Here is a 9,119-nt window from a genome sequence, read left to right as displayed (position 1 = left end):
GTTCTTGTTCGCATGCGGCAATTTATGCCCCCCCCCCAAATTTCTAGCTGCAGGGCGAGAAAAAAAGATCGGGGACCAACGGAGCAGAATGAACTTCCGGTCTCCCCAGATTTGACTACCCCTTTTGGTTTGGTTCTCTTCAACTGGCACTTACTGGCTCAATAACTCATTAAGAGAAAGAATAAAAATGTTCCATTGACTCACGGTTCTTCACAGATCCAAGTAGCAGGTTGTAGGAAAAAAATAACGAGTGGGCACAGGAATGTGGCCGAACCGATTAACTAGCTTCATCCTCTGACTACGCAACTGACAGAACACGAACAGACTCTTGACTAGATAACTCGGAGGTCCCCAGCTTGCTTCAGCCCACACTGGGTTTTCTTTAGCTTGCAAACAGGATCTCGATGCTTCTGATGGGTGAAGCCTGGTTCTTTTATTTTATTTCTTTATTTAAAATATTTTTATCCTGCCTTTTTTTTCCTTAAAAAGGACCCAAAGCGGTTTGCATCATTAAAAGACAGTGGTTGCTCCATGTACAGGTTTTGTGTAATCTCACCAGACCGAGATGCAATTTTGACCTGCATTTTCCTAGAAGCTGTCACCCTCAGGAGCTTTCTTGCTGTGCTGTGCTTGAGAACAGGATCAAAGGTTTCATCAAAGTCTTCTCCGTATTTTTATAGAAATCCTTTAGCTACCACCATAGTCTTGCCTTGCAGCGTCCTGCTTCTCCATTTGCACCTTCTTTCAGCTTGAATGCCCGCTTGCACCCGATGGCTTTCTTGTCTGGTGGTAGTTCCGTTAAGTGTCCATGCCTGATTCTTGTGCATTGCTTCTATTTCTTCCTATGCATCTTTTCTCCAGCTGGTGCGGTCTGCTTAATTTCCTCCCAGGTTGCAGGCTTTTTTTCTTTGCAACAACCTTGCGCGGTAGGACAAGTGAGGAGCGGGTATACCCTTGTTGGGTCGTGAGAAGCGTCTTTTGGGGTGTTTCATCCAGTTCAACAGCCCGGACATCTCTGTGTCATAAAACACCTACCTGTGCCACCCAGTCCTCTCAAGGTTGCCACTCCAAGGGAGGCCAGGAAGTCATCATCTGCTACCAACAGGGCCTCCTTGGTCATGGCCCCCTCCCTTTGGAATGGGCTCCCGGTGGAACTGTGCCTGAACCCCTCCCTCACAGCGTTTAAGAGGATGCTTCAAACAAAGCCGTTCACCAAAGCCTTTGAGAACGTACTCTCTTAACATTCCATGGATTACCATCTTTATGCTTCCCATTTTCCATTGCTTGGGCCTTTTTTTATTTATTAGATGATTATTGTTTCACTTGTTTATATGTGGACCTTATTTCTTAGTATATTATTTGAGTTTTATTTTGCATTTGCTTTTACTCTGGATGCGCTCACTAAATATTTTTCAGTACAAAAACAACTGATTTTAGAAATCAGAAATTTCTATGTCACAGATGTGGGTTAGGAGAAAAAAATGCTTGAAAGGAGTTAATGGGTTGATTAACGGTTACTGAGCTCAAGAAGAATATACTAACAATAAAAACTCACTGACTGCTGACCTGTATTGAATAAGTTTCCTGTCTTTGCTGCTGACATTTCGTTATCCCGCCCTCTTGTTTTCCCATTTATGTCTTCCTGCCGCCTCTGCTCGTTACACCTTTACTCTGGTTCTCTGTTCTTTTTCCTGCGCGAACTCTGCGCATGCACCTTTTCCTGCACATGGCCCCAGAGTTGCAATTCTCCCTGATCCATCCTGTTCATTTGTTGACACGGCGGAGGCTTCTCATAACTTCCAATGACCCCTTAATTTAGCATTTCTGTATAAAATAAAACTTTGGAGCTGGGGGGGGGGAAGAGAACCGTATGGTATGCAGGAGATGAATCTCAGTGTGTAGAAAACATTTGCAAATTATCTCCTTGCATCCTTTCCTCCTCAGATTTAATCTGTCTGCTTCCAATATTGTTTCCAAGGTGCTTCTCTTCTTGAGCTCCACAGCTGTTGTGGGTGGCCGCTAGAGGTGGCTGTGAGCACACACAATGTGGTTGTTTCAGTTTTGGGAATGAACATGCAGCGCTTGACTTAGGAGCTGTTTGTTTTAATAAGCAGGATTGTCAGCCAGATAATTACTTTCAGTTATTTGAACCGATGAAAGAGAAATGATCAGTTACCTTTAAAGAAGTATCTGGTCTGTATTCTCGAAGGCTTTCCCGACCGGGATCTAGTGGTTGTTGTGGGTTTTTCGGGCTCTTTGGCCATGTTCTGAAGGTTGTTCTTCCTGACGGTTCGCCAGTCTCTGTGGCCGGCATCTTCAGAGGACTGGAGTAGGAACTCTGTCCATGCTCTGTATCTGGTCCAAGTATCTGGTCTGTTTGAAAGCTCAGGATAAGTGTATTTTCTTGTTTTTAATGTTTCAGATATCAGTTTCCTCCCTCTAAAAGTAAATTTTTTTTTTTGTTCTCATTGCGATCAGAGTGGAAACTATTTTAAAGAGTGTGTCTTGTGATGCATCAGTATCTACGATCTAAAGGTCCAAGCTGTCTCAAAGACCGTAACTCCCATGATGAGCCAGCTTGGGTGTTAAGATCATCTGGGGAGGCCTTTCTCTTAGTCCACCACCTTTAGAGGCGTGTCTGTTGGGGACACAGGACAACAGATCAATCGGCTATTAGTATCCGTCATTCTTGACTGCCACTGTAGGGGTGTTAACTTGGTTTGGATTCCTCCTGCTCTTGTAGAGTTGCATTTTGTTGCTTAAAATCCTCCATGGGTACTGTATGATTTATACGGTGGGAGGAAGAGGCATTATCATACTACTGGCTATTGATTACTTATTGGTGGTTTGACAGTTCTCATATCATTTCTCTCTTTTTTCTGATACTAGTCAGTCTTTCAGTGGCAGAATGGTTTTGATTCCATATCGAAGATGGGCAAATTACTGCTTATACGTTGAGGGTGGAAAACCACATCAATGTGCAATACTGTAAGTGGATCTAGCACAGCCCTGAGCAGGCTGGGACCCCGATGTACGAGTTTGCTAAGGGGTCAGCTTTACTCCTCCTTAAAAGTAAAGGTAAAGGTTCCCCTTGACAATTTTTGTTCAGTCGTGTTCGACTCTAGGGGGCGGTGCTCATCCCCGTTTCCAAGCCATAGAGCCAGCGTTTTGTCCGAAGACAATCTTCCATGGTCACATGGCCAGTGCGACTTAGACACGGAACGCTGTTACTGAAGACAATCTTCCGTGGTCACATGGCCAGTGCGACTTAGACACAGAATGCTGTTACCTTCCCACCGAGGTGGTCCCTATTTATCTATTTGCATTTGCATGCTTTCGAACCGCTAGGTTGGCGGGAGCTGGGACAAGCGATGGGAGCTCACTCCGTTACGTGGATTCGATCTTACGACTGCTGGTCTTCTGACCCTGCAGCACAGGCTTCTGCGGTTTAGCCCACAGCGCCACCACGTCCCTTACTCCTCCTTACTGTTCCCTTTTACATGGAGAAGGGAGCAGACTTGACAAATGCTCAGCTACTGCCATGAAATGCAGGGGGATAGCTTCACACATAGGTCTCTCTCTCTCTCTCTTTTTCTGGGAATGAGAGATTTATTTATTTATTTATTTATTTATTTATTTATTTATTTATTTATTTATTTATTTATTTATTTATTTCCCGTCCATCTGGTCAATCGACCACTCTGGGCGGCTAACAACAGACAAAGATAAAACAATTTAAAATATAACAATAATATACTAAAAGATCTCGGGCGAAATTCCTCTGTTACCCCTGATTACTGGGAAGACCCACAAATATCCACCCCATATGAGTTAGAGGCCCAGCCCATTCCTCCTGTTGTTACTGGTTACAGCTATTTTAACCAATAGCTTATTTCTTTCCATAGGCAGGCTTCTTGCTTAAATCAATAAGTTTTGTTTACCCTGAAGGCTCAGCACTTTTCTTTGCCATCTCTGTGAGCAAAGACATGGCCTCTTGAATATTATTATTATTTATGATTTGATTTACATACCACCCATCTGGCAGCCAGGGCCACTCACAACAGATGAACGTGAACATGATGAACAGATCACAATATAGCTTTTCTCACTACTTGAATTCTTTTTTTATTGCTGTTTATTGTATGAGCCAGGAACTGTTAAGGTTTTAAGATCCGGCCGATTCATGTAAGTAAAATCTTCATATCCAGTTCAGAAGTATGACTGGCCCTCCCATCTCATGCCCCCAAATTATCTCTCTTGAAAGGTGTTTTCTTTTTAACTTGAAGCATTGTGGGTTTTTTGGGTGATTTTCTAAATTTAAATACGTTATTCATTTATGACTAAGCAATTAGTTACAGTATTTATAAATACACAAGTTAAATTACTTATGTTGTAAATAAGAATATCAACATCATGTGACATCAAGTCTATTTTGACATGGTGGCCCTTTTCAGGGGGTTTCCTGGTAGAGAATACATAGAAGTGATTTACCATTCCCTCCTTCTGGGGCCACCCTGGGACTTTGCAGCTTGCCCAAGGCCACCCAGGCTGGCTGTATTGGTAGGAGGCACAGTGGGGAATCAAACTCCTGACCTCTGCAGCCAGATACCTAAACCACTGAGCTGTCCAGCAAATAATTCAAATTTCCTGCCCTTCCTCCCTGCCTTCGGAGCTTTCAAAAGGCTTCCTCTGACATCGAAGCCCTTTGAAACCTCCAAAGCCAAAAAGGCAGAGAGAAAGGGCGGGAAGTTTGAATTTCCTGCCCTTCCTCCTTGCCTTTGGAACTTTCAAAAGGCTTCCTCCGACATTGGCGGAAGCCCTTTGAAACCTCCGAAGCCAAAAAGGAGGCAGCATTGAGTGAAAGGAGGGAGCTGATTTCTCCCCAGCCACCCGGCTTGCTTTTCCATGGGAGGACTTCGGCCGGAATGGATTAATTCATTTCCAATGCATTCGTATGGGAAATGCTGGCTCGATTTACGAACTTTCCGATTTACGAACTGACTTCCGGAATGGATTAAGTTTGTAAATCGAGGGTTGACTGTATCTGACTACAGAACTAGAGGTTGGGAGTTTGATTGCTCGTTGAGTAGAGCCAGCCTGTGGGGCCTTGGGCAGGCTGCACAGCAATAAGGTGCCTGAAGAAGAAAGGCACATTGAATACATTTCATATACTCTTATGAAATGTGTTCAGAAGCAATGGATAGAAAAAAGAAGCTGTAAAATGCAAGCATAAGATTATGATTACAGTATTGTTTATTTATTTATCCAATAGGAATAGAATACGTCAGGGAAACTCCTCTGGGGAGTGTGCCTAGGACTGATGTCACGATCTTATGTATCAGAGTTGGAAGAGTGTGTGTAGCAACCCCAGACCTACTGGAGTATGCCACACTTTAACCAAGCTGCCACCAACCATTCCCTATAAGAAGTCACACAGACCAGGAATGGATTTTACTAAACAAAAGAACAAGGTTTATTTAAATAACAAACAGGGTAAATAAAAAGATCAGGTAAATAAGATACTGTAACGTGGCTTAGTCTCAATCATACATACAACAGTTTGGTTCCCCTAGAACCCTTTAAAGTAAAGCACAGACCCTGAACCTATCAGTTCTGGCTACCTATAAAGAAACCTGAACCTATCAGGTAGGTACTAACTGACACACAGTTGCATCCAGTCTGACACACAGACTCCCACTCTTTTCTCTCCACACAAGCTCCACATATATATACAGTACAGCTCCTCCCCCTGATGTCCCGCCTTCCACTCCCCATAGGATGGAACTTTCCCTCCAAACCCATGACAGACAGGTACCATCAGTGCTGTATGTAACACCTCCCCTCTTTATAAGTTGTTTTGCAGGGGAAAAGCTAAAGTGCTTTTCTCCAAAAAACAACCAGGATCAAAACACACAAAAACAGATATACAATAACATGCAATACCATACTTACTCTAGGTTAAACGCATCAATTAGGCATTTAAACATTAATATTTACAATACATTAAGTTACCTTTATTAATACAAACCAAGCTTGTTAAAAAAAAAACAACAGGTACATTTAACTTTTGGTCAACAAACTATACATAGTCCATAGTTTCTTCGCCGTCTTCACTCTTCGGGTCTTCTTGACAAGGCGTCAGCAACACAGTTCTTTGACCCTCTGACCACCTTCACTTCAAAGTCATAATCTTGCAGGTTTAAAGCCCACCTCATAAGTTTACTATTGTGGGTTTTCATTGTCTTTAACCACTGCAGTGGTGAGTGGTCAGTGCACAGAACAAAATGTCTTCCCCAGATGTAAGGTTTGGCCTTCTGAATCGCGTATACTATGGCCAGGCACTCCTTTTCCACGGTTGCCAAATGTCTCTCACCTTTCTGGAGTTTCCTACTCAGGTAGGACACTGGATGCTGGTCACCATTTTCATCCTCCTGGCAAAGAACTGCTCCTACCCCGCTGTTAGACGCATCGGTGTAGATGATGAACTCCCGGTCGAAGTCAGGAGCACGCAGCACTGGATAATTGATGAGCGCCTCCTTCAACCTCCGGAACGCCTCCTCACAGTCGCTGGTCCACGGGATGCGGTCATCAGCCTTCTTCCGCGTCAGATCGGTCAGCGGAGTCGCCATCTCGCTAAACCTCGGGATGAACTTTCTGTAGTAGCCCACCAACCCAAGAAATGATTTGACTTTTTTCTTGGTGTTGGGTCTGGGCCAATCACGAATGGCTTCTATTTTGGCCTCCAGGGGTTTGATCACTCCTCCCCCTACTATGTGACCCAAGTATTTTATTTCTGGGCTACCCAGCTGCAGTTTGTTCTCTTTGCAGGGCCTAGGCCAAAGCACTTCCTCCCCTGGGTTAAAGTGCCTCTCCCTGGCTTTCTGTTCATACCAGGTTTTCTTTCTGACCTTCTGAGCTTGCAGGTTCTCTGCTGCTAGCTCTAGGTTTCTCTTTAGGTCATTCATTAAAGAGTCTATATATGTCACAACGTCTTGTGGGTCATCCTGGGTGATCTGTTCCCAATTTTGTTTGATTAAATCAAGTGGACCTTTCACCCTTCTCCCAAACAAAAGTTCAAACGGACTGAACCCGGTACTGGCTTGTGGCACTGATCGATAAGCAAACAAAAGGGATTGCAGCTTCTGGTCCCAATTGTTTGGATTCTCTGCCAAGTAAGCCCTAATAATGCGCATCAGAGTCCCATTGAACTTTTCCGTTAACCCATTACTTTCGGGGTGATAGGCAGTGGTTTCCTTGTGTTTAATTCCACAGATTTGCCATAACCGTTTCATGAGCTTTGATGTAAACGATGTGCCCAAATCTGTGATTATTTCTGAGGCAAATCCCATCCTGGACATATACCCCACCAAGGCATCTGCCACTGTGTTAGTTTCAATGTTAGTCAAGGGTATGGCTTCGGGGTACCTCGTGGCATGGTCCACAATGGTGAGAATGAACCTGTTCCCCCTCTTTGTGGCCTTGGGCAAAGGTCCCACAATATCCACCCCTATACATTTGAACGGGGTGTCAATCACAGGCAAAGGGCACAACTTCGCTTTGGTCCTGTCACGGTTATTCCCCTGCCTCTGACACACATCACATTGTTTACAGAACTCCTTGATCTGCTTCCCTATTTCAGGCCAGTAAAAATTCTGTGTGATTCTCTGCTGTGTTTTGTTCACCCCTAAGTGCGCAGCAAACATCTCAGAGTGCCCCCTTTGTAAGATCATGGGGCGATACTTTTCAGGTACCACTAGCTGACTTCTGATCCCATCTCCCCCTTTTGAGATATTCCTCAGGGTCTCTCTATATAAAATTCCCTTTTTCTCACGAAATCTCGCTGGGGTTTCAGGTGTTAGCGGGGTGTCTGTCACCTTTTCGAAACACTTTTGGAGAGTGGCGTCTGCCTTTTGCTCTTGGCCAAATTTGCTGTCTGTGGTTAAGGTTTCCACCACAGCTTCGGAACTACCCTCATCTGCTTCCGTCTCGGGCTCTTCAGTACCCCCCTGAACTGTCCCCGTGGTGGCTTGTGAGCGTGTAATCACTAGCACCCGTTTCACATGTTCAGCCAGGTCATTTCCCACGAGCACGGCTGCTGGCAGAGTCGATGAAATCGCTAGCCGCCAAACTCCCCTCCAGCCTTGAAAGCTCACAGGTACCTCAGCTACTGGCAGTGAGATCACCTGCCCCTCAATCCCTGCCACCTTCAGGCTCTTATTTGGGATTATATACTGCCTAGGAATAATGTCTGGATGGCACAGGGTCACCTGGGAACAAGTATCCCTTAGCCCCCTATACTGATGGTCAAGTATTCCTACGTCCACCCCTGCGGTCTCAAACAATTGTGAATCTGTTCTCACTAGTAAGCAGCGCTTGACCTCCACAAGAGGACCATTTTCCCCAGCCTGATCAGCAGATGTAACTGTTCCAGATTGAGTAGCCATGGCAACAGGCTCCCTCAGTGGCAAGGAGCTTTGCTCTTTCTGGACACAGAACACAGCTTTTGGCTTGGTTCCACTCAAATCATGAGGCAAATTTCCCTTTAGCTGCTTTAATTTCTCACACTCTGAGATTAGATGGCCCTTTCCTTGACAGAAATAACATTTTCTGCTGTATTTTGAGTCTTTCTCATCTGGTTTTGGTTTTCCCTCCAAAATCTGAGGTCTTTGTGGTTTCATGTCTGAGGGCTTCCCTTCAACATGGGCCCCTCCCCCTTGCTGGTTTTTCCCTGGTCCCTGAGAGTACTTGCTGTAGGTTTCTTTGGGTTTACCTACAGATTTCCCCTCAGCACCTAAGGGCTTTCTTATTTGTTAAATAAAATCTGTTATCTCTGCCGCCTCTGTCACCGATTTCGGTTTCCTCTCCCTCACCTGGAACTTCAGTTCCCCATGCAGGACTGAATAAAACTGTTCCAGCGCTATCAGGTCTTTGAGCTGCTGGAAGGTCTCTGTCCCCTCCTGAGACAGCCATTTCTCTAGCAGCCTCACCAGTTGGGCCCCCACTTGGGTAAAAGTCTGCTCTGGTTTTTTGGTGAGTGACCTGAATCTTTGCCTCAGCTGTTCCGCATTTATCCCATGTCTGGCAAACACCAGTTTTTTAAACTCAGCGAAATCCTTCAA

The 9,119-nt window shown here is 44.8% G+C and overlaps 1 protein-coding gene across 1 annotated transcript in view; it reads left to right on the top strand.

The window, feature by feature from the left end:
• Positions 1-342: 342 nt before the first annotated feature.
• The window catches only part of ZFAT (zinc finger and AT-hook domain containing), a 117,109-nt gene continuing 108,332 nt past the window's right edge, over positions 343-9,119 (top strand). The window contains exon 1 of the mRNA XM_078391661.1: positions 343-427. The gene's annotated coding sequence lies outside the window, so the exon portion shown is untranslated. The remainder of the gene's footprint in view (positions 428-9,119) is intronic.

The sequence above is a fragment of the Pogona vitticeps genome, chromosome 4 (assembly GCF_051106095.1).
Source record: "Pogona vitticeps strain Pit_001003342236 chromosome 4, PviZW2.1, whole genome shotgun sequence".
Classification (NCBI taxonomy): domain Eukaryota; kingdom Metazoa; phylum Chordata; class Lepidosauria; order Squamata; family Agamidae; genus Pogona; species Pogona vitticeps.
This window is presented reverse-complemented; position numbering and strand designations above follow the sequence as displayed.